The sequence below is a fragment of the Lontra canadensis genome, unplaced genomic scaffold (genome assembly GCF_010015895.1).
Source record: "Lontra canadensis isolate GAN:19392208 unplaced genomic scaffold, GSC_riverotter_1.0 scaffold52, whole genome shotgun sequence".
NCBI lineage: Eukaryota > Metazoa > Chordata > Mammalia > Carnivora > Mustelidae > Lontra > Lontra canadensis.
Genome location: NW_022631046.1, coordinates 2,372,426 through 2,399,790, shown reverse-complemented (window position 1 = coordinate 2,399,790; position 27,365 = coordinate 2,372,426). Strand labels below are relative to the sequence as shown.

At 33.3% G+C, this 27,365-nt stretch overlaps 1 protein-coding gene across 2 annotated transcripts in view; it reads left to right on the top strand.

The window, feature by feature from the left end:
- Window positions 1–27,365, top strand: part of MGAT4C (MGAT4 family member C) — a 717,583-nt gene that overhangs the window by 398,593 nt on the left and 291,625 nt on the right. For both annotated transcript variants that reach the window (XM_032874170.1, XM_032874169.1), the window contains one exon: window positions 4,344–4,404. The gene's annotated coding sequence lies outside the window, so the exon portion shown is untranslated. The remainder of the gene's footprint in view (window positions 1–4,343; window positions 4,405–27,365) is intronic.

Sequence of the window (27,365 nt, the reverse complement as noted above, 5' to 3'; positions counted from 1 at the left end):
ACCAGATCTAGTTGGGTAGGGAAAAAATATGTACCGTTATAGATTCTTCTTTAAAGTAGACTATGTTTAGTTTTCAAGGAGACAAATGTTCTATTCATTCCTTAAAATCTACCTGAAATATCCTTTCTTTTTTAAAGCTACTTTTATTTTATCCTCTTTGTGCTTTCTACCTTATTGAAAAAGATTCTTCTCCTAGTGCCCCAGTGTTCTTTGTGTGATTCTTTAGTGTCCTCTTAGCTTACAGTAGTCCTCTCTGAGCTTCGATACTATAAAAACTTCTCTATTAGAGCACTTTTCACACAGGGGTTTGGAGGACAAACTCTGGATCCAGGCTGTCTGGTTTGAATCTATGCTCTTCTACATGCTATGCAAATTGGGCAAATTATTTCTATATGCTCTAATTTTCTCATGTGTGGAAGGTTTATAACAATAACACCCATAGGGCTGTTAGAACTAAATGAGGTAATACATGTAAGTAGCATAAAGCCATGTCTGACAAATAAATATGAAAAAGAAGGGTAGTTCTTTCTCTTATGATTACTAATGTATTATATATTGGGAACAGCATCCATTCAACTGATTTATTTGGTTAAACAAAACTCCCCTTATAAATGTACTAATCAATGCTCACAAAGACAAATACTATATAGTTTATCACCTAAACACAGTACAGTTTTATGAGTAAAAGGCTGTGCTACTTTTTTTTTTAAGAGCAGAGAATTTTTTTTTTTTAAGATTTTATTTATTTGACAGACAGAGATCACAAGTAGGCAGAGAGGCAAGGCAGAGAAAGAGGAAAGGAAGCAGGCTTCCTGTTGAGCAGAGAACCCAATGTGGGGCTCGATCCCAGGACTCTGGGATCATGACCTGAGCTGAAGGCAGAGACTTAAACCCACTGAGCCACCCATGCTCCCCAAGGTTGTGCTATTAATTATTACCAGACAATAGTTAATACATAGCGGTATATTTACCCTATTATTAGGGCATTCTATTAAAAACCTACCACTCTAGGGATGCCTGGGTGGCTCAGTCAGTTAAGCATCAGCCTTTGGCTCAGGTCATGATCCCAGGGTCCTGGGGTCAAGTCCCTCATCAGGCTCCTTTGTTAGCAGGGAGTCTGCCTCTGCCTCTGAGTGCTGTTCCCTCTGCTTGCGTTCTCTCTCTCTGACAAATAAATAAATAAAATCTTAAAAAAAATCACTCTGCACTCATGGACTTTTCATTAATATCCCTACAAATATTTACTCAAAATTTAACTCCTTGGATTACAGCATTCACTTTGCAACTTTCAAAACATCCTTTTAATTGTAATCAGAATGCTGTTTCAAAAATGCACACTGGATAATATTTCTCCATGTTTAAATTCTTTAGTGGTTTCTCTTTTATTCAAACTCTTCACCATGACCCTTATGGCCTGGTATACAGTATGTAGTTCATGATCAACATCGTCGTAGATTACTTTCTATCATGGTCATTGCCGTCATCGTCATCAACATCATCATCACCCCACCGCTCACTTTCCATGTACCAAGCCTTGTGCTGACTATTTTATGTGAGATTTCCTTTTTAATCCTGACAAAATGTCATAAGGTATTTTTATTATCCCTATTTATGAAATGGAGAAACTCAGATGAAGAGAGGATGGACCGTTTGCCTAGTATACCACTTGTGAGAGAGAGTCAGATTTCAAAGTCTGAGAGTCTGATACCAAGAGACCTTGACATTGAACCTTAGCTTATATCGCCGCCCCTAATGTGTTAATTAAAAAGAAAAATAAGCAACTGTAAGACTTCATAAATGCCTCTTCTTGTCTTCCTCCAGACTCATTTCCTGGCATTCCCCCGCATCACACCAGACAATCTAGCCATTCTGATCTGACATTTCTGTGCAGAGAGTGCTTATTTTGCCTGTGGGCTTTCACATACGCCAGGCCCTCTTCCTGGGGCGTTGTTCCTCTTCCAGTTTACCTCCACACCTCATTGTCTGTGAAGTGATGGATTCAAAGACACTCATTCTATTATTCTTTTCATCATTTGTCCACTTTTGTTGGGTGCCCCATTCTCTTCTTGCAGTTCTGGTATGGATCACATTGTATTTTATATGTCAGTTTACATGTCTGTCTCCCACTAGATTGTAGGTACTCTGAAGGCAAGTACAATGTCTGTCTTTTCCACCACTGAATTACTAGTATTCTGGCACATAAAAGACACTTCAGGTTGTGAAAGAAAAATTGTACCAGATGGTGTTAAATAGTCAAGGAAGACTTTATTGAGGACTATTACTTAGATGGGGAGAGATATTGAACTTAACTGCTGAAATAAAAAATGGGAGATTTTTAAGAGCTGAGATGAAGTAGTGGAAAAAACACTACAAGATGTTGGGGGAAGGATGATGAATGTGATTAGGCATCTGTGTTTGTTAATAGGGTTTATCGAAGTTAAGCTCCTACTTTCACATAGAGACTCAGAGATAGAGGCACTATCTTATTAACATATAAAGTAGTATTTGTTTCAGGGGTACCGGTGTGATTCATCAGTCTTACACAATTCACAGAACTCATCATAGCACATACCCTCCCCAGTGTCCATCACCCAGCCACCCCATCTCTCTCAACACCCTCCCCTCCAGTAACCCTCAGTTTGTTTCCCTGAGATTGAGTCTCTTACGGTTTGTCTCTGTCTCTGGTTTCATCTTGTTTCATTTTATCCCTCCCTTCCCCTATGATTTTCTGTCTTATTTCTCAAATTCCTCGTATCAGGAGATCCTCTCATAATTGTCTTTCTCTGATTGTCCTGTTTCACTTAGCATAATACTAGAGGCACTATCTTAATGATTATCTCTCAAAGGTATGGCTTCCAAAGTCCTGGAGATAATATGGGTTGTAAAACTGACAAGAGGTTGGGAGAAAATTTATTTCTCAAAGGGGCAGAAAAAATAATTCACAATTCCAAGTTTAAAGCAAATGTTCTAAGAAAAGAGAGGTCAAGGGCCTAGATTGAAAGAAAGAAACCCTTCTAAAGTTTAGTCAAGCTGAGAGGAATTATAAGGTTATCTTAGTCAAGAACTATTTGTTGACTTAGTGAAAAATTAACCAGAAAATTTGAATACTCCATTATACAGTAAAACACTCCTGACATGTAGTGATTAGGACTATTACATGACTTTTTATTTAAATAATTTAAATAAGGTGTTCAACAATACACACAATGACATTTGGCTTTTTAACTATTTAAACTAATTGTTCTAATTACTTTTCATAGTTTTTTCTAATCCATAAAAAATAAACTAACATTATTATAATATGGTACTTTTCAAGTAAAGTTTAATGTTTTAATTGGACATTTTAGTTCTCCATTTACTGAAGCTTCTAAAAAATTACTGATAACATTAAAGTACATTGTAAATAAATAACTCTATATATACACAGTAGCTAGATAGAGCAGAAATAATATTTTTATTGCCTGCTAACTGAAGTTCTTCCCTATTTTAAGTGGTGTTTAATGTTGCTTAAATTATTGTGGCTGTAAAGGACATATATCCAATTTAATTAAACCTGTGTAATTTCAAAGAAGGTAAATTTAGTAGCTATATTTATATTCTCCCAAGTGTCATTGGATATGGCATTGATGTTTTCAAAGTGGATTTGCTTTCATTTTTATACATTTAGAGTACTATGAATCACCTCATATACAGGACAATAATTAAGTTAGCTAAATCTATCATATTGTACATTCTTTAACTATGTTTTTGTTTTTGTTTGTTTTTTGTTTTTTTGTTTTTTTCTTTCTAGCATCATCCTTGTCTCTCTCAAATTCAGGTGCCCAACCATTGTGCTTTTTTTTTTTTTTTTTTTTTTTAAGATTTTACTTATTTGACACAGAGAGAGAGAGATAGTGAGAGAGCACAAGCAGGGGGCATGGCAGGGAGGCAGGCAGAGGATGAGGGAGAAGTAGGCTCCCTGTGGAGCAAGGAGCCTGCTGTGGGGCTCCACCCCAGCACCCTGGGATCATGACCTGAGCTGAAGGCACCCACTTAACTGACTGGGCCACCCAGGTGCCCCCATTGTGCATGTTTATGAAGGTTAATCCTAAACCGGAATTTCATTCACTGACCATAGACATAGTTGAGTTTCTACAGTAATGAGTTGATTAGGCAGAAATTTTGCAAAGATATGTGGGGAGGAGTAGGGGCAAACATTATCTGCATTTGAAAAGACCAAATTTACAAATCAGTACTCTTTAATGTAATTTTTTTCTCCTTGACTAACTGGGGATTTATTTGTATGCATTCTAAGTGGCAGTGCCATGGGAAACTGAGATTTTTGTCATTTTGGTTTAACACAGATTCACCCAGAAAGCATAACCCTGATTTTGCCTGAGAAGGACTACTAACAGAACCTGAAACGTGAGTACTGCTTTTTTGTTTTGTTTTTTTCTTTTTTTGTGCTGTTGAATTCTATGCTATATAACTAACTCTGATGACATGGCCTTTATTAAGATATGTAATGAAAGTCTTGAGTAAGTGTAATTATAGACTATGAGAAGTATAAGAAGGGCGGAAAGTGAAAAGTGATATTTCTGTTTTATTGTTCCCTTTGAGAGAATTTTTGTAGTTAATGTTTAACTTTGAAGACAGTACATTTGTGCTATTCATTGACATTCAATTTAAAGCATACAGTTTGTAGTTTTTTTTATTCCATTGTATCTGTGGTTGATAAGATATGTAAATAAGGTCTCTCACAAATACATATCTTTTGTGTTATTTTGAACGTAATTTATTTTTCATCTTTTCTATGATCAACCTCCCAAAGTGCTTAGAGCATGTATTTAGCATCTCAGTTTTTCTCTGGGTTTTTTTCAAATGGAATCATAGTCTGCTAAAGGTAAAAGCTTGTTGTGTCTTTCTGCGCCATTCTGTCATAGATCTGTCTTGCAGCTACTTACTAATTCTTGTCATCTCTTCTCCCTGTTTGGTCTCTGATAAGTTGTCTTTAACAACCTGTTGTTTTGTTCTTGAACTTTGCCATGGCTGCAACTCTGGGGCATCAGAACTGTCAAAAATAAAAGTGAAAGAGCAAGAGGCACCGAGCTTATGAAAGTTAGAGAAGACATAATAAGGCCTGGTATTGATTGATGACTTTCCCACTGCAGATAGTTTTCACTTTATCCCATTTGCTGTCACAGTACACAGTACCTGAAATAAGGAGGCTTGTTGTTGTTTTTTTCCCCCCTCAGTAATGGACGATGGGGGCTGTTTGCTTTGTGAGAATCTGCCACAGCCACATGCCAAGTGGCTTTATCTTTGAAGGTGAGGGTGAAACAAGCTTGCCTGGCTGCAGATAAGCGACTTAGAAAGAATCCTATTCAGATGTACCTGTCACTAATTTATCTGGAGGTTTTGTGATTCATACACACTGTTCTCTGTGCCATGGAGCATTAAATTGCTTTCCTCTGGGAGCAGGTCACATTCAGGGGTCATCAGACCTATGCTGCGGGATGGTGCATGCTTGATTCATATAGCTTCTTGCTACTGAATTTCTATCTATTAGAAAGCTGGTAATTTGAACATATGCTAGATGATCTCTTGGAACATTTCAACAGGAAAAGGATTGACAAAAATTTAACTATTAATATGCAAGTGTTTGTAACAAAAAATTAATCATCCCTTCTTTTGTTAGCACAGTCATTTATTCTGATGATTAAGTAGTTTAAATATGCTTCCCAATAATGACCTAACTCTTGATTAATGCATTTCCATGGCTTCTTTATTTATTAAACAAAGGCATATGTACTTAAGGGCATTACTTTTACTTAAAAAAAAAAAGAAGAAGAAGAAGCAGAGCTGAGAAAGCTTTAGAAAATAAAGATTTTTTTTTTTTTCCTATTTACAGTATAGTTTTCTGGTGTGGAAATTCCACTTTATTACCCCATATGTATTTTGAGAGAAAATGGCATACCTTGGAAAATGAGACCAACACTAGTTCAAATTTGAAAAGGACATGAAAGAGATGCTTATTTTTTATGTGTTAAAATTGTGCTGAGAGACTTTAGTACTATCTTTAGATCTATCTTTTTGGATGTGGGATATTTAACATATGCAAAAAAACCTTTTTTTCTTATTATTTCCATCATGAGGTATGTAAAATTTAAACCCAATATCTTCTTTTGGGTTTTAAGAGTGCTCCATTTTGTGTAAAATTAAGTCAATAAATGGCAAAGAGGTAGTTAAATGAAAGCAATCAGAGAAATCTTTTTAAAGTGTTTTTAGCATGCGTGACAGCAGTCTTAATGGTGGATAAAGTAACTATATAAACTTATATGTTTTTGCTATTTTTAAAAATTTAACATTGCTTCTTATACTCTCTATTGCAATCCAAAACAAATGATCTTTTCATGAAGTTGTAAAAAGAAAACTCTTCCAACTGGATAAAAATGACGACTTTATGCTGCATTTATATGGTAGAAGTCTTTTGATGTTTGTCCTAGTTGTGAAAATGTGGAACATTTAACATGAACCAGAATTTTCTTATTAATGAATTAAAGCATAAGTAGGGCATTGCTGTGAGAACTTATTCTATCATTTATGCATAATTTACAGTGTTTAAATAAGATATTCATCACATTTCCCAGTCTTTAAATTACATTGTGACCTTAAAACCTTATAAGGTCTCTTAATAAATAGGAGTGTGAAATAAATATATTTAATAATACTATTTTAGGATTTCAACATGTTCTGTTAAGCATTTCTCTGTTAAAAAAAAAGAATGAAAGAAGGAAAGAAAGAAAGAAAAAAAGAAAGAAAGAAAGAAAGAAAGGAAGGAAGGAAAACAGTTCATAAAACAACAAAAAAAAAATACCAATACACTTTATGCAAAGTACATATAACCGGGCATATTTTTGCCCTTTTCCTTCTAATTTCTTTTCTATTGAGGATGGGAAAAAAAATCTAATTTTTGAATTTTCAATGTTTTCCACAAACTTATTATATAACTTCACTAGGAGGTATTTCTTTTTTAAAGAAAACTATTTAAAAACACAGATTAAATTCATATTATTTTTAGAGTAATTCAGAGAAAACTGTTTTGTTAGAGATAGAGGATTTAAGTATTCTGTTGAAACATATTTTTAAACAGTTCTCTGTATCACAAAGTTTCTTCTGTTCTTTACATGAATAGCTCAGACTCCACTAAACTAGCTTATATGTCATTTTTTTAAATGACATCCAACCTAGCAAACACCTCTTACAAAGTTTTTTTTTTTTTTACTTCATGGCATTTGTCATAATTTTTAAGCATTTTATTTATATTTTATTAAAAAATAAAAGTAAATATAGAGAGAAGAGGGAAAAATATTTACTTTTTTATTTTTGTGCCTCTTCCAAAACTTAAACACAATATTTAGTGCCCAGCATAATGCCTGGAATATAATAAATAGTCAATAAAATTTGTTGAACGAGTAAGATTGGATAATGAATACAAAATCATTCTATATACAGGAATATAAGAAATGTAATGTATTTGTCAAATACATAGTACCGAGTGTTATATACTCATGGGTTTATTTAACAAAATAATTACAAATACACATTGTATACAAACAGAGAAATCAGCAAGCTTCAGACTTCATTAGCTTCCTCACTGCGCAAAGCCTACCAAAACTTATTAAATATTAAGTGCCATGACACACATAACTGGTATTGTCCAAGAGTAGTTATGAAATATTCTGTAAGTATCTTTTTAAATGGTTTAAAGAAAAACAATAAAAACCTATGGTTATTAAAAACATCCATTTATTTTACAAGAATTTATTGAGATGACTGTGTATGTATGTATGTATGTATAAAACTGTGCAAAAGTCTATAGATTTACTATTAAAATTGTTAACTCTCATTTTGTAAAATCAATATATAATAAGGAAATTCAATATACACTTTCAAAAATACAGTAGAGCTTTAACTACAAAGAGAACCCAAAATGGAGCTTACACAAGCTTTGAAGAAAGCTGAAGGAATTCTTGGCACAGGGAATGGCCATCGCAAGTCATGAAGAAGGTATTAGTAAGAATTAGTTGCTTATTACTTACCATCCTAAATGTAGGTGGATGTATTATGCTATATTTGGCTAAGAAGGGACATTTTACTTAAAAGTAGATTAGAGCAAGATTGTGGAAGATTTAACACTAGTTTAAGGAATTTGGAATTCTGTTGGCATGTAGCTCTGTCCCCTGAACATGTCCAATCTCTTCTTCTAAAAGCACAGAAAATAAGAGTGTGATTATTTTGAATGACAGTCCATACAGAAAAATCTGGTTGTAGGTACTACAGGATTTTCCTTGGGTGCCTGCTGTATACCTACATGCACATATGTGCATTCCCCCACATGTGTCTGTGGCTTGTGTAGGTGTATGTACTCCACTTAGTCTGGCTTCACTTTACAAAATCAATTAGAGGAGGAATCATTATCAATATGCATAGAAACTGCTAATGACTTTGACAAATACTCGATAAACTCACCAAGCAGGAAGGCTGAAATAAAATATCAGTAACCCAGGGCTTATCTCTGAGAGACACATTTGAGGAAAAACTCATGAGGATAACAACTTGTAAAATGCGAAAAAGAAGAGGTCAGATACTTAATGATACTTGAAGAGCAGAAGAGCAAGATACCTATAATCTGTTAACTTCATGAAACATATTCTTTATACCATACATGGTGAAACATGTAAATAGAAATTTTGTGATCATTTATTTTTTGATAACTGATAATAAATATTTTTGAAATTATCAAAGAAATTTGGAAAATATCATACCAAATACCTTTTTTTAAAGAATGAAAAAATGCATTAGCCTGTGAAAAGTTCAAAGAATTAAAAAAAAAAAGTTCAAAGAATTCTTACACTAACATTGGTATTTAACCCAGTATTTACCAAACTAGTTTAAGTAGGTTCCCTTTATTTCAGGAGCCATGATCTTTCTAGATTCCATGTTGCCTAGATCTAGATTGAGAATGTCATTCTCTGAAAGCATTTATAGTAGGAAGAGTAAATGCATACTATTATTGTTTGGCATTTTATTGTTTGGCTATCTAAGAATCTTGGCATACTTCAAGTTTCCAAAGTCATTCTCCTATATTTTCATCTAGAATCTTTTTGCTTCTAGCTTTACATTCAATTCTATGAACCAGCTAAGTTAATTTTTGTGTATTGAAAACCGTAAGGATCAATAATCATTTTTAGCTCAGAATTTGTTCCAAAATTCATCGAAAGTATTTGTGTGAGTTTTTTACTGTTCTATTCATCCATTTGTGCATTATTAAATACTTGAAGTTTGCTATTGTTACATTTGTCTGTTATTATTACAGATTAAGAGCAAGTTTTGAAATACATTAGTGTGACTACCAATGTATCCATTTTCAAGATTATTTTGACTATTCTAGATCCTTTTCCATTTCATCCTAGAATCAGCTAATATTCTTAGGATATTTTGGTTGAACTTGTACTAAAGTTAAGAAATGAGGAAGAATTAACATCCTAAAAAATATTGAGCCTTCTCCTTTATGAAGATGGCATAGCTCCTTTTATTTAGACCTTATTAGTCTCTGAAGCAATTCATAGTTTCCATAATAGAGATAATCCACATATTTTGTTGGATTCAATTCTACTTAATGTTTATTGATGCTTCTATTAATGTTAACATTTAAAATTTTTCATTTTCCATTTTTGTGTATAGAAATACAATTAATTTTTATACTGACCTTTTATTCTATGGTCTTGCTAAGTTCATTTATTACTCCATGTATTTTTTTTAAAGATTTTGTTTATTTATTTGACAGACAGGGTTCACAACTAGGCAGAGAGAGAGAGGGGAAAGCAAGCTCCCTGCTGAGCAGAGAGCCCAATGTGGGGCTTGATCCCAGGACCCTGGGATCATGACCTGAGCCGTACGCAGAGGCTTTAACCCACTGAACCACCTGGGCACCCCTCCATGTATTTTTTTTTACACTTCATAGGCTTTCTTGTATATACATATTACCTGATGTTAAAATTTTCATGCCAACCTTTGCATTTTCATTCCTCTTGTCCAATTTCAGTAGCTAGAGTTTCCATTACAATGTTTAATAGAAATGGTGAGAATTGGGACTCCTGGGTGGCTCAGTCTGTTAATCACTTGACTCTTGATTTTGGTTCAGGTCATTGTCTCAGGGTCCAGGGATCAAGCCACATATTGAGCTCCATGCTTGGTAGGGAGTCAGCTTGAATTCTCTCCCTCTCCCTCTGTCCAACTACCTGCCTCTGTCATGCATGTGCTCTCTTGCTCCCTCTCTTTCTCTCTCAAATGAAAAAATAAATCTTTTTTATATATATTTTTTAATTTTTTACTAACATATAATGTATTATTAGTGCCAGGGGTACAGGTCTGTGAATCTCCAGGTTTAAACACTTCACAGCATTCATCATATCACATACCCTCCCCAATGTCCATAATCCAACCACCCTCTCCATAAACCCCTGCCCCCCAGCAACCCTCAGTTTATTTTGTGAGATTAAGAGTCTCTTATGGTTTGTCTCCCTCCCGATCCCATCTTGTTTCATTTTTTCCTTCCATATCCCCACAAACCTCCCACCCTGCCTCTCAAATTCCTCATATGTACTCTTAATGGGATTCGGAAGGTTTTATTACTAAATTTTTAAGTTTTTATCATAAATAAGTGCTAGATTTCAAATATTTTTTTCTGCATTTTTTGAGATGGTCTTGATCTTATGTGTCTTCTCTATACTTTATATATATCAAGTTGTGTTAATTTCTGAATTCCAAACCAAACTTGCATTGCTGGAATATATTGCAATCACGGTCATCATGTAGCATCTATCATATATGTCACTTGATTTGCTTTGGCAAAATTATGTTAAAGATTTTTGTGTATATGTTTGTGAGAAATATTGGGCTGTATTTTTCTGTCCTTTCAGGTCTTTATCTCATTTGATATAAAGACATAAAATGAGATTGGAAATGTTTTTTTCTCTAAATTTTCTAAGTTTGTATATTATTTCTTCTTCAAATAATTGATAGGATTCAACTCGAGTAGCTACTGGAATTTTCTTTGTGGAAAACTTTTGAATTGTAAATACAATTTTCTTAATGGATAAAGGGATGATCCTTTGTCTGTTATGACAGTTTCTGTCTTTTAGAAAATTTCTCTATTGTTTCTAAATTATTGCATAAACTTCAAATATAAACATTATGTTTATGTTTTAAGCACTAACATAAAACTATTAGCATAAAACTATTCATAAAGTACTATTATGAAACTTTACTGTGGATTGGACCTGTAGTATTGTTCACATATTTTCTAATAATGGTATTTTGAATTTACCCTCTTTGTCTTGAAACTGGCTAAGGATATATCAGTTTCATCAGTCTTGTCAAGGAAAGCAATTTTGACTTTGCTGATTTTTTTTTAATATTTTTCTTCATTTTCAAGTTTATTGATATCTGCTCCTATCACTAATTTTCTTTTCTCCTACTCTTTTTGAATTTTAAATTGATTTTTTTCTATCTTCTAAACATGGAAAATTAGGACATTATTTTTATACTTCAGTTCTCTACTAGTTGAAGTAATTAAACCAGTTTTTTTTTTTCCTATGCACCACTTAAACTGTGTTCTGCAGGTTTTGACATGATCTGCTTTCATCATCACACAGTCTGAAGTGATCTCTAAATGGCTTTTTGATTCCTTCTTTGAATCATAGACTATTTACAAATTTAATGTTTAATTTCTTATTATTTAGAGATTTTCTATCTTTTTAAATCAATTTTTAATAAATAGCTTTGTGGCAAAATAGTTTACAGTACATTATGTGTCTGAACTTTATTGAGAGTTATCCTTAGTCTATGGTATAATAAATCCTCTTTGTACTTCTAAAAATAATGTATCTTACAATTTTGGGAATAGCACTCTATAGGTGTCAGTTAGTTTAAATGAACTGATAATTTAGTTCATTGATTTTTTAAAATTTTTGGGTCTTTTTGCTCTCAATTACCAAAACAGTGCTAAACTCTCCATACCAAAGTGTGATATTAAGATTTAGTTTTCCAATTCTGTCAATTTTTGTCTCATGTATTTGTAAACCCTGCTCTTAAGTACATATAGAACTAGGTTTATTATGTGTTCTTGATGGATTGACCCCTTTTGTCACTGTGAAATAATATTCTTGATATCTGGTAATACTCTTTGTCTTAATAACTACTTTGCTTGCCTATAATTTTTTATCTTATTAAGTAAATATTAAATAATCATGGCATTAACTGAAATAATTAGTATTATAATAAATATTAAATATAAATTAGTACATTTGTTAAAATGTTTTCCAATATATGATTCAATAATTTTTAATACTCATCCATAGTAATTGAATAAAAAATGCTGTTCACACATTTATTTTATGTAAAAAGGCATTTGAAAACTTACAAGATGAAAATTAAATCTTGATATGCACTTAATAGTTAAATGAGAGACTTTAAGACCTGAGTAAATAATTAAAACCCCTTTATGGTAATTTGAAGTTAATAGGGATATTAGTGGTCAATGTTCCACTTTACACATGAAAAAACTAATACTGTGAGAAGCTGAAAACTAGTCCCAAATCACAAATGTTGCTAAGATCTAGAACACCAATGTTCTTTGTTCTACAAGTTACTGATACTCATGAATAAGGTTTTTGCAGAGATATCCAAAACTTAAAGAAATAAAGGTATCAAAATTTTAATGATGTTAAGAACATGAAGAAATCGATGTCATAATATTCTTAACCAAGTGCCTTAATCATTATCCATTATTTTTCTCAGCTACAAAAGTGATCATAACTCATAACGGTAAAAATATATCTTTGTGTTTCCTTCTAGCTTGGGGAAAAAACAAAAGACTGTGGTTCCAATTTCAGTATCGCTGCCCCATAAATAAAATATTCTCAAGGGTAAATGAGTGTGTTTACTCGTATAATGGAAAGGTGAGAAGAGAATAGCCTGAGTAAATACCATTCGTGCTAAAATAAATGCCAAAATATTCTTTGGGGAGAATAGTATTACTTCTATGATTATATACAGAGAAGGAAAAACAACCGTTTAGTCCACGTTTCTATTCTTGCTTGTGTACTCCCAATAGGATTATACTTATCTTGAGTAAAAGTACCTTAGAGAATGACTCCCATGCTCTTTAATAATTTTAAAAGTACATGTTAAAATGCCCATTAAATTACTTGTTTTAAAGGGACTAGCGAAGGGTTAATTAGTCATGAATGCATAGACAAAGAAATGCCAGGGACAGTTTCTTGGCAGAAAACAGTTAAGTTGAAATGCCCTTTTTAGAAAGGCATTGGGAATGTGGCAATTAAGTACAGTTAAGCCCTTTGGAAATATGTGCCCTTAGTCATTTCTTCTTCCTAACAATAAGTAACAGAGACAAAGCACATAGTACCTGAGTGTAAATATGATTTTCAACTTCTTGAACACCAAGACATTTTTAAAAATTCTATTTGCTGCTAATTCCTTTTGTTGACTGTATTTTTCATGATGATAAATTTAAAACACTGGGAGATGCTGGAATAAAAGGTCATAGCAGTTTGTTAAAGAAGCTTTGCCAAGACTCTACCCTTAGTACCTTAATAGAATGTCAAGAATCAACTCATGTTCTCAGTGTTTTTTTCTAACTCCGTAATGTATCTTAGTATCACTTCCATAGAAAGTAAAATACAGTTTCCTTTGACATTTGTTTGTCATGTTTCCTTCATGATCTGTATAGGTTTCTTCCATCTAGTCTACATATATTATCAATATTATTCTCTCCTAAATAAAACTGAGAATCAAACAGTGCTTAGCAAGTCAAGTAGTAACTTTGTTCATTTAAATCTTGTATACATTTCTATTGTCAATAGTAGTGTTCTAATTCAGTAAATACACTGATGATTCAAATGATGTTAAGAATAGGTGACTTATCCTTTTGAGGAAATACCTTGACAATTTTATTTCCTACTTGCCTTCATATCTTGCTCTAAACATGTTGAATGAATTTTTTGAGGCTTCCCCCACTGCTGTGCTCTCTTACCCATCTAGAATTTTACATGTATTTTTATTATATTTGGCTAGAGATGCTCTTATTTCCTATTGATCTTTTGGTACTCAGTTCTAATTTTTTAATGACTGGACTTAGAAGTTATCATTTCTGATAGACTTCCCTGAACTACTGAGCTATGGTCAGACTTCCTCCTGGTTGTACCTATAGCACCTTGAGGTTTTTTTTTTTTTTCCAATATAACACATTTCAGACAATAGAAAATGACCATTGCTATGCCCATTTTCTCTTGAGGATTGTATAAATAAAGAGTACAGTATTGGTTCATAGAATATGCTTAAAACTCTTTGCTAAAATGTAAATATATTTCACACATTTTAATCTTATTGTAGAAATTTTGACCCACACCATTTTATTTCTGTGCTTATAAAAGATATAGTGTCTTATAAACACAATAAACATTTTAAAAGCCAAATTTCAGATAAAGGTGGTAAACTGACCACTTCTCTGCTTTCTCTCCATGCACTCCACTAAAATGACACAAACTTTCAAGTTAGGGAAGTTTGGGGTTGAGAAAAATACAATAACATTTTGCAAGCTAAGTCTCTGGACTCGCAGTAAATAACAAACATGTAAGAAAAACAACCTAAGTTTTCAGTGGGAAAAGATAAATGATATAATTGATATCACACTGCATAATTCCCCAAAGTCTTAGTTATTGCAGCACAAGAGATCTCTGGTTTGGGGAATAAATGATGTGGTAGGGAGGAGGCAAAAAAAAAAACAACAAAATAGAGATTGAAAATAAAGAACTGTTTCTGAATATTTTACATTTTGAAAATAGCATCCAATTCTTGGTGGCAATATCTTCATATTCTCTAAGCTAATTAAGTCAGAATTTTTATTTGTTTATTTTGGTATCTTATTTGTTTATTATCTCCGTTTCCTCCAATTATTGTTTTCCTATTTTTAAAAGTTTGACTTTAGTAATTCCAAGTCTACTATACTAGCTGTAGTGTTCTTGGTTTGGATTAACAACCTAACTTAGGAAACACAAGAGACTTCAACTGGCGCTAGGTTTACTTAGCTTTAAGAAAGGATACATATCAGGGAACATTTTTTTTTTTTTCTTTTTAAGTAGGTTGCACACCCAGCGTGGATCCCAATGTGGGGCTTGAACGTATGACCCTGAGATCAAGACCTGAACTGAGATCAAGAATCAGACAGTTAACCAGCTGAGCCACCCAAGGTGCCCCACATCAGGGAACATTAAGCAGGGCTGAGACAAAGGTGAAAGCACATGAGGTACTCTCTTCAAGCAAAATTCAATCAACTTGTCAATTTAAAAAATCCCTGTATTTTAATAAAATATTTTTAAATAAAAATTAACACATAAATATTAAATGAACACATTTTTTTTAGATAAAGGCAAGATCAGTATTACTGATCTTTCCCGTTGCTTCAGCTCCAATATTGCTCAGCATGGGGCCCCAGCATAGTGTTGGAAGGTAAGTAAGAAAAATTTAGAGGAAGTAAAACAACAATAAAAAGAAATGGATGAAACATAAGAAAAAAAAATAAGCAAATCAGTGTATTCATCTAGGTGCTCCAACATCTGAAGTACAGAATTTCAAAAACAAGAGCAATAAAGTGGATAGGAAGTGATCAATAATAATTTAATAGTTTTCAAAAACTGAAAAGCATAACTTCTCAGTTTTCAAGTGCCACTAAGTACTCAATACAGTGGATGAACATAAGAATAAAAAAGGCTTACTAAAATATTAAAATTTCAGGAAAGTGGAAGTTTCTGCAGACTTTCAGAGATGGAGCTGGACAACAAACAGATTAGATGCAAAACACCAGAAACTAGAATGGATTGGGATTTTTGACCGGCACTTAGCTTCTATCAAATTCAGATGCTTTCACAAACCACAGCCTTTAAAGGCAAAGATGCCTACAGAAATTTAGTTGGTAAGTGTTTTTGAAGGAAAAAACAGAGCAAGCTGATGAAGAAGATTGAAAGAGGGCCCAGCTCTACAAATATGAGGCTATTGCATGACACCAAAGATTAATTTGTTCCATGTTAAAAATTATAAGTAAGTATTATTGGCCAAAGCTTCCTGAGGAGAAATAATTTCCAGTCTAGAATTCTATGTCCAAAGTATCCATCCTATATGGAGATTGACTAAATATCTCATTAGGCATTCAAGGTCTCAAAGCATTAGTTTTCATGCAACATTTCTCAGGAAGCTGCTAAAGAATGTCCTTCACCAAAACAGGGGAGGAGGAGAAGAAGAAGAAGAAGAAGGAGAAGGAGAAGGAGAGGGAGAGGGAGAGGGAGAGGGAGAGGGAGAGGGAGAAGGAGAAGGAGAAGAAGAAGAAGAAAAAGAAGGAGAAATACACACACACACACACACACATGCACGCACACACCCCAATAAGAAATGAGAGATTTAAGTAATAAGCAAGGCAACAGGCATCCTCCGGATAATGGTAGAGGGGAAATAGGATAATGGGTGTGCCAGACATACAGCAGGCCAAATCTAAATATATCAGAAGGCTTTCTGAGAAATTTCTTCAAAAAGAGGAAATCAAGGGGTGTCTGGATGGCTCAGTGGGTTAAAGCCTCTGCCTTCGGCTCAGGTCGTGATCCCAGGGTCCTGGGATCGAGCCCCGCATCAGGCTCTCTGCTCAGCAGGGAGCCTGCTTCCTCCTCTCTCTCTCTCTGCCTACTTGTGATCTTTGTCTGTCAAATAAATAAATAAAATCTTTAAAAAAAAAAAAGAGGAAATCAATTGAATACCTATTGTGTCTGATCATATTAAGAGGAGAGGTTAATGTTTAAGGTGAATAATAACAACAAAAAATAATGATAATAACAATAAAAAATAATAAAAATAAAATAAATATTAGGAGTTCAAGCAAAGTTAACTGTGAAGAAAAGTCAAGTTATGTGAAATATGAAAATAAATCATCATTGAATATATAACTGTGATATCAATAGTGTCTATATTGTCAAAATTTGGGTTTTCATTTAGCTTACATTACAATGCAATCAAATTAGATGGAAAGAGTTGTAGGAAGTTTGTGCATGTATAGTTAGAGTACAAGGGAAGAGTGCTCAGTTCTTTACTGTCCTAGTGAGTAATCCAATATATGGCGCCTAAAATTGAAAATAAATAAGCAAGAAGTAGCATTAAGAAAGCTGCTACAAAAGTTACAATAGGTTGCAGGGCTAAGGAGAAGAAAATGAGGAAAGGGAAGAGGGTAACTGGTGTTTTTAGGAGTAAAACAAAAGTGCAAATTATTTCAAAGTCAGTGCTCAAGAAATGATCCTGATTAACTGTTGTAACTGTCACTAACTGGACGAATTATTAACATCTTATTTAACCGTGTTTTACAAAGTCATACAGTTAAATACAAAAACACAATCAAATGCACATACTCTTACACATACAGTTGTCCTTAATTAAAAAAAAATAGTTTTCCAAATAGTTTTTTAACCATTGATATTCATTATGTGTATGTGTGTAGATAAACCTAGAATATAGAATTAGTCATATAGATAAGCCTGGGGAATGCCATGTAGATAAATACAATGATATGACCTTTATTAAAAGCAACAATAAAACATTTTATTGTTAAACAGCAACATGTTTTAGGCACTACTGGATGAAACTTAATAATGATAATAATGGCTAGTTTTTACTGAGCATTTTTGTGATGGTTATTCTTCCAGGTCCTTTATGTACAATATTTCATTTAATCTTCAGAGCAATTTTGAATATGGATGATCAGTTTTCCTTATTTTGAAAGTAAACTTAAGTACTTTCATATGTGGTACTCTACCTGCACAAATGTAAGCATTTTTGATAAATCTATCTGCTCATTTCCTATTTCATCTTACACAGTTTCTAACAACAGCATGGAAAATGTGAAATCTGTCTTAGAAAAAAATAACAGCTAAGCAAATGGCCTGAATGACAATATTTTGGAGTGGTTAAATAGAAACTGACTTAGAAAAGCTTTCAAATAAATAGATCTTTCTAAATGTATAATTCATTGTGTACAGTATGTTATTTGTAACTGTGTTTTAGGCTTTCTTAAGGCATGATTAGCTTTTTTATCTGGTGATGTATTTAAAAGTACATCATTTAGAATGTTAGAATATGCAGGTAGAACTGCTCATTTAAAATAAATGTAAATATATGCACACACAAGCATACATATACATTTTCTACTAAGTTCCAGAGAAATATCAGCAAAACTTATACCTTAAAATTGTACCTAGAATTTTCTCAGTTAAAAAAATTCCAGAAATACCTCCAGAGAAAGCCAAAACTTTTTAGGACTTCTCTGATGATAAAGCCTCTAAATTCAACCTCGCATTTCTAAATTATGGCATTTACTGCTCATGCCAAGTTCATTCTTTGAAGTGGTGAACTTGAGTGTCTTATAAAATTTTAGCGGATGTCATTGGTTGTTAAATTTCAGAAGAGCTGCGTGAGTTGCTAAGATGATCACGAATTTGGGGAAAAGTCCATGCACCTACTAGAATAGTCCAGAGCACAGATATAAGCAGACTTCCAGAAAGGTCTTCCTATTGCAGGTTATCCTCGTTATTAAAGGGATGGTGATGTGAAAAATAAAACTGAGCAACAAACAGTTTCAAACATCACCCACAATTTCCACCTGTAGGATCTTTCCAAAAATATCAAAATCTCGGCGAAAATTTCCTTAGTCCTTCCTGCTTCTCCCTATCATGGCACTGTGCCCTAAATTAGTAGATGGTCAAGGGCAAAAGTATCTTTAATTTTAACAAGCTAGTTAAGGCAGATAGTAAATGGAGAACTTGCAGAAAAAGAGCCTTGTCCTTTACTTGATATAAATCTTCCAATCCTGCACATCTGTGGAGATAACACTTTGTGGGCAATGGGCCCCTAGTGTGGGGCATAGTAGGACCTTAAGGTGATGGTCAAATTGTATTATGATTTATTGTAAATAAATTGAAAAAACGGTAAGAGCATTTTTTACAGTCTCTTTGCATTAGTACCTAAATGTTTGTATCTTACTGTGTTTACATAACTGGTTATAATCATTCTAATGATATGATTGTAGTTATTTTAAGAAAAAAATTTAAAAAGGGAGCCTAAGCTGACTAAAAAGTGTTCTGATGTTTGAGGAAAGTGTATAAAAGTACTTCCTGACATTAAAATACAGCTTGTCTAAATTATCATTCTTAACTATTTTACTACCTTATTTTTGTTGCTGTTGTTTAAAGGGAAATAAGGTAGGACTCTTAGAGTGGCTTTGGAGTTAGTTAAAATATTTGACCTTTAATCATTGACTGCTTTCACCTCTCATTGTTCATATTCTGTTAAATTTTTTTGCTGTAGTTTGGAGAAGCACAACTGGTACAGTATTTGCCCACTTTCAGGGATGTAAAAGTTCAAGTCGTTTTCTTTTTTAATTAATGATTGGATAAATTTGGTCTACAAACAGAACAATTTTCTTCTGTGACATAAAATATGACCTATGTTTGCTTAAAAATTAAAAAAGAGTTATGTACTCTTTAGTAATTTCACCTGCCTTTTCTGTAATACAAATTTTACTATTTTATTACAAAGTCTAGTGGATTTACTTTTTTTTTTTTTTTAAGATTTTATTTATTTATTTGACAGACAGAGATCACAAGTAGGCAGAGAGGCAGGAAGAGAGAGAGTGGGAAGCAGGCCCCCTGCTGAGCAGAGAGCCTGATGTGGGGCTTGATCCCAGGACACTGGGATCATGACCCGAGTAGGTGGGATCATGACCCAAATAGAAGAACCCACTGAGCCACCCAGGTGCCCAGTCTAATGGATTTAAATCTTTATGATTCTTTTCTAAAGCTAAGTGGCTGGGTAAGTTCATACTCACTGTCTAGTTATAGTGAAAGATATGATTTATCTCATTTAACCCTTCAACAATATTATATAAAAGTATCTTCATCTTTACAAATAATAAACAGAATCATGTTGGAAATACAATTTTCTCAAAGTCGCATGTCAATTAGCAGAGGTAAAATATTCTTCCTAATTTCAAAACCCATGCAATGCTCATCACACCATTTGACCCCAAGAATGTAGTTCCCTTGAAGGTAATAGAATCAAAAGAACTGCATAGAAAGCCCTGTGATTTTTGCTTTTAATACCCATACCTCCCTTAGGCCTTTCCACCTTACCCATTTTGCAGATAAATAAACTGAGCTACAGAGAGGTTTGGATTTGCCCAGCCCCAGAGACAAAGAGGTAAAGCCACGTTAATCACAGTCCTATTTAACTGCACGGTTAGAACTGGAAACTTTTGCCAGTATTCCACTGTACATTTATTTGTGCATTTGGGTAGGGATTTCTTATGTCCTGTATCACAAAGCTATAGTAATTCTTAAATAAATACTTGTTTTTTATGTCACTGAAGTATGTAATGATTAATGAGAACTTCATATGAAAAGACATGGAAGGGACCAATACATGGCTACAGGGAAGGAAAAACAACCTTTTATAATGCTCAGTATTAACAGCTACTATGAACTAAATTATGTTAGAGATAATTGAATTTAAAGTATCAACAAAATAAATGTCTATGTTTGAATGTCTGCTACTACAAATAAACATGCATGGTATTGATCTGGGAGCTTCAAATTGTTATTCATGCTTGTGTGAGGCATCAGTGAATTAGGCAACACTTATATTAAAACAATTGATCTGTTCTAAATATCTACTATAGGTCAGAAAATTTGACATTTATTCTATAACAGGTATCAACATAGCTGAAATAATTTTTAAAAACTCTCATCTAGAACTGAATGTATCATTTTAATACTGCAGGGCTGAATAATAATCATTAGGAAGTAGTTCTTTGGGAAAAAAACAAACAATTGCCATTAGATTTCTATGACTTTCATTGAGTGGCTCTAATAAGCCATATCTCTTGAGAATGATACAAACCAAGTAAACAGCCAGACATAAATCTGGGGCAGAGAACAAATGTTTCTAGAAAAGAATTAATGACTATATTCCTATTTTGCTTTGCAGAGGTAGAAAAACAAAACAAAACCTTTGTTTCTTTATGGATTAGTTACCAAAGTATTTATATTCTTACCACTTTACCTTCTATTATAAAATTAGATTATTCTAAATCGTACAATTACTATGTTGCTCATATAATCCTCCCTTTAGAACACACGCTTAATGAAGTGGCGTATTTGAAATATGTTCTAATTATTCCTGGTTTGTTTGTTTGTTTGTTTTCTTAAAGATTTTATTTATTCATTTAAGAGAGACAGCACGACCAGTGGGGAGAGGCAAAGGGAGAAGCAGATTCCCTGCTGGGCAGGGAGCCAAATGTGGGGCTCCACACCAGGACCTAGAGATCATGACTTGAGCTGCAGGCAGATGCTTAACCACCTTAGCCACCCAGGTGCCCCTATTCTTGGGTTTAAATAATATGTTTAGCAATAAAATGTACAACTAAAAGTGATTGAAAACAAAAGGGAGGGTGCCTAGGTGGCTCAGTTGTTTAAGCGACTGCTATCGGCTCAGGTCACAATCCCGGAGCCCACATCGGGCTCCCTGCTCAGCAGGTAGCCTGCTTCTCCCTGTTCCTGTCTTCTCTCACCATCTCTGTCTCGCTCTCTCCAATGAATAAATTAAATTTTTAAAAATAAATAAATAAAAAGGAAATAAAGAAATATATCAAAATCAAACATGATATGATAAAATGAATGCAAAATATCTAATAATCAGCTAGTAACTAAGATGCACAAAAAGAATGGGGGAATGTTAAGAACATGAAAATATATATCAGAAACCATATCATGATGAAGCCAAACATGCTTCTGGCTCTTAATAGAGTATATGTGTTTACTTTCTATATAGATTGCTCACACAGAGGCATCAACCACTCTTTTGCCACCTGTACAAACTGCAGGATTTGTGAGATGGTTAGCTGAAATAAAAGAGCAATACGTAATCAACTTTACAAGAAAAAACTGTATTTTGTTTTTAACTCTAGAAATTTATCTTGCTAGTTAAAAAAAGATCAATGAGTTTGTGACAACATACTTGATTTAAATTACTGTATTCAATTACAAAGAAAGAAATTATTTCCAGTGATAAATCAACTAAAGAATAAAACTAATTGAAGTCAATATTTTTCCCAGTTTTTTCTTGATTAGTAGAGGTTTATGCAAGAAATTTATCATTGTCTGAATTCAAATACAGTATTTTGTCTTCTACTGATTCCTATATTATTTACAGAAATATATGTACTGGGCATAACACTGTGTTGATTCATTTAGACTAATAAATAAGGTTGAGTATCAGTAGTCTTTGATTTCAGATATCAAATTGGTATGAAAAGGATTGTAAAAGTATTAACAATTTTAATACGACACGTTTCTGTCAGAAAACCTAAAGCATGGAACAAAAAATTTATTTTTAGGTAATTTTAATAAGTAAAGATAGAAAAAGGATATATTATAAATTCAATTGCATTTTTTACAACTATTATTTTTTCATTGCTGTGAAATTCCTTTGAGCAATAACCTGAAACATAACACCTATAAGAATGTTATGTTTCTTGAACTATATTAAGTATATTATCATTGCTTCACATACTTTTTACTTTGCCTATTGCATATTGAAAATTGCCTTCATAATTTTATAATCCTAAGGAGCTATTGTTTTTTTCATATTACCACTCCCTTAATCTTATTTAAAAAAAATAAAGATGGAATATATTAAACCTGTGCCATATTAATCTGTAACAAAATTAGGTTAAAAAGATAAAAAAAATCAAATGGGCCATTAAAATATAGGAGATTATGATCATTTACCCTAAATTCAAGGGACTTTAGAGAGAGAGAGACAAGTTATATTGTCTTATTGGTCATGTTTTTTACCATTCACGGATACAAAAAGAAAAAGCAATAAGGCAGTAAGAGATATTTCTTTATTATTATTTTACATAATTCTTCAGCCTCTGTAATTAGAAATAACATTGTTAGAATTAAATAAACAGTTGGAATTTTAAAATATGTATCAGAGAACTTGAAATAAAAGTATACTTTTTTCAAATGTATTCACAACTCTGATATTCATAAATAGTATCAAATCTCTCATATCCTTTAATTATAATTACCTTAGAATGACTCATTTTTATTTGAATGGAAGAAACTAAAACAAAATATGTTTATAAAAAGCAGCATTTCTTTAACCAATAAAACGTCAACTCATCTGCAATCTGGAAAATCATGATTACATGTACATAGATATATAATACATCTATGTACACTATATAACATGTATCATGACTATGTATATTTATAATTGTATTAACATAATTACTATTTATCTGTTCATGTATATGGATTAACAGAATATACATAATAAATAGAGTTTGATAACTAGATATGTTATTTAAAATTTTGTATATTTGTTTTAATGATACAAAATGTGTATAATATAATCTTTGGAGTAGCTACTATTATCCTCATTTTACAGATGAGGACTTGATGCATATGTACAGTAACTTGCACAAGGTTACAAAACTCCTAAAGACAGAGTCAAAGCTTGGTCTGAAGCGGCCTGACTCTAAAATCTGAATTCTTATTCACTTCTCTGTACTGATGTGTGTTTACTATCTGAATCAATAATCTTGCCTGAAGACTTTAAGACTATTGGTTTAAACAAATGTGTGATTTTTTTTTCAGGGATTTTTAATCAAAGTGAATACTTGGCCTTAGTTTTAATAGTTGGAGGAAAAGGCACATCTTGCCCTCACTTGACAGGGATAATAAAACATGTAGCCCTCTGTAGTAGTTTGCTATTCTGAAGAAGGCTAGCATAAGGATAAATCCAACCCATGAAGAAAGAGGGAGCCAGGAGCACCTGGGTTGCTCAGTCGATAAAGCGTCTACCTTTGGCTCAGGTCATGATCCCAGGGTCATGGGATAGAGCCCTGCACTGGGCTCCCTGCTTGGAGGGAAGCCTGCTTCTCCCTCTCCTGCTCCCCCTGATTGTGTTCTCTCTCTCTCTTTCTCTCTCTGTCAAATAAATAAATAAATAAAATCTTGGGGGGAAAAAAAAAAAAAAGGAAGAGGGAACCAAAGGATTTACAGAGAAAAGAATCTGCATGAACCTGGACTTGCATCAGTTTGGAGGCTACATCACGTTATTGAAGCAAACTGAAATTATAGTCCTATAACAACACGATTCTTTCCACGTAAAAGTGTTTACAGCTGAAAACCTTCATAGAAACTTATGTTTCTAAGATGGAGAGTTGTAAGTTGCACCTTTGTTAATTCAATACCTCAGCCTCTCTAATAATATTGATATTGGGCCATGCTGCTTCTTTCCATTAATCTTTTATCATGACCAACCATACTGTTTCTAAATTCATTATGCAAAATTTGATATGGGATCCTAATATTTTGTTCTACTACTCTACTTCTATACTTTCTCATTTACCATGATTTTTCTCCTCTTTTATTATTCCCTCAATAAATGGTACCAGAAAAAGGAATATTAATTATCATTTATATAAGATTATATGTTCATCTATCTGTTCTATTTTCACGTCAGATACAAATTTTTAGAGCTGTAAAATGTCATACAACAAATAATGAAAGCATAATCATATTATGAGAAATAAACTTTCCAACCTCAGGATTTTTTATAATCGGAAGCAACAAGACACCATGACTTAGGGAAAGACTCATCTCAACCTAAAGGCAATCTGGAATGGGAAGAGAGATGGCAGTGCTCTCAGGGGCTTGTCCTCTCTGCATAGAAATTCTTGGTCGAGGGCAGCTCAGAAACAACAAGAGACAATACCTATGTGTGAGGATGACTCAAAGACCATGCCAGGAGTGAATTTAATGTGATTGCTTTAATATAAAGAATTAGCTCCCTGCAGTACCTGGGTGGCTCAGTCAGTTAAGTATCTGCCTTTGTCTCAGGTCATGTGATCTTAGGGTCTTGGGACTGAGTCCCCAGTCAGGCTCCCTGCTCAGCCAGGAGTCTGCTTCTCCCTCTGCCTGCCACTCTCCCTGCTTGTGCTCTCTGTCTTTCTCTCTCTGTCAAATAAATAAATAAAATCTTAAAAAAAAAAAAAAAACATTAAAAAGAAGTGATTTTTTTTTTCTTGCAGTATTACCATACAGGCAAAATGAAATGTTTGAAAAGCACAGTGTTTGATACATGTTAAGTTCTCAATAAATTTTAGTTATGTTTTATTGCCATGAAAACTTTGACTATTAATAGATAGGATTAAAAGGAAATGTGTCTTAGTAAATTTTTTCTTTAAATTTGCTAATCTCGATCATCATTATGCAAAGAACCCTTTTAAGTGACATAATTTGAAAAGCTGAAAGAAAAGTAGTATCTCTCCTTACTAAGGATTACAACCTATTTCTTGCATATTATTTACTCATTTGGGGGGTTTGATTCTTATTGTTTGAAACAAATACAAACCTCCAAACAAGAGGAATCAAGCCATTATTAGACATCAAACATTTCTGCTCAAATAAGGTTATCAGACTAGTTTCCTTCACCAAGCTGGGAAGGGCAAGGAGAAGCATGAGTGGATTTTGTGGAAGGTGTGATAAAGGAGGTCTTGTAGTGGTAGGAACATGGACTGGGTCAGACCACTGTAGAGCTTCATGGCGGAAAGAGAAATGATAAGGACCACGCCGCAGGTTTTCCATAAAGCAAAATTCAATGTATTGTGAAGTTATAACATTGTTACTTTATGGGGTTGACATTTTGTTTCTTTTTGAAACGAGGGTGGATAGTTTCGTTTTAAAATTTATTACTGATTGAATCTTAAAATATTCAACATTTTGAGAGAGATAATCACTGGGTTCTTTATAGTTTTCAGATACTCAATGGAAAGAAGGGGAAATGCAAGATACTGAGACAGTAATGAGTTTCCTAGGTAACAAACAGAAATATTCATTCACTCACTAAATAAACATTCATTTATTCACTCACTTAAGAAAAAAAAGACATTATTTTAGGTATTAGGAATAGAGAGAAAACAAGAGAAAATAACCTTACCGTCATTAAACTTATTTTATAATGGAAGAAGCCAGGAAAATAACTATACATCACCATTCTTTACAACAATAAATGCTAAGTGAATTCAGAGCTGGGAAATGAATGATGGGAAAAGCCATTTTATATAGGAGTTGATAAATGCCTCTCTGAAGAAATGATATTTGAGCTTAGCTCTAAATGATATGAAAGAATCACTCGCTGCCTCTCTGAGAGACTAAGTGGAAAGTTTTTGTGGCTTGTTGCAACAATATGAGAGAGTGTGTAATGGTAATGCTAATGCTGAAAAAATATTCCGGGATCAGATCATGAAGAGCTTTATATTCCAGGCTAAACGTACTAAATCCCTTGAATTTTATTGTAAAAGGAATTATGAAGGGAAATGATACAATCAGAATTGCACTGTGGCAAGATAGGCCTGGCATTGTGCAGAATGATTTGGTATATGAAGAGATAGAAAATAATATGGAGTCGGTAAGTTCTTCCTTGTTAGATACCTGTGTGGGCTTCAGTGGGAGCACAAAAGAGTTCTGAATATTATATGCTATGGATCAAAACAGCTTCCTTGCAGAAAATATTTAACCTGAATTTTGTACGAGGAGTAGGTATTTGTTTCATCTTGAAAAGTAGGGGTCATATGATAGAAGTTGAAATCCCAGGCAAAATGGGGAGAGTAGGAAAAAGCACAGATGGAAAACATGTTAGTAGTTAGTTGATCACTAACTAACAGTATGGCCAAGATGTAAGACCATAGAGGTAAAAGTCAGAGATAAAACTAGCAGTCTCATTTCCTGAGAGTCGTAATGAACAGAAGCCTAAAAACCACTAGTAACAGGAACCAAGAATAATTCTGAATAATGAATGTATCTAAGGAAGTTTCTGACACTTAAAAGGAAGATGTACCCTTATGATGGTATGAGTAGTTGCTGAAAGAGAATGTATTCCACTTTATATTTATATAGATAAGGTGTGTATTTATATTTATATATTCATATAAGATAACCTACCATACTATATTACATTATAATACAGTAACATGTAGTCAGTTGTGGGTGTCTTAGATCTGGAAGCTCTCACTTAATCCAACTATATAATAAGTTCATTGTACCAAAAAAACATAATATTTGAAAGGAAAGTCATATTCTTGGGGTGCCTGGGTGGCTCAGTCGTTAAGCCCTTAGGCTCAGGTCATGATCCTAGGTCCT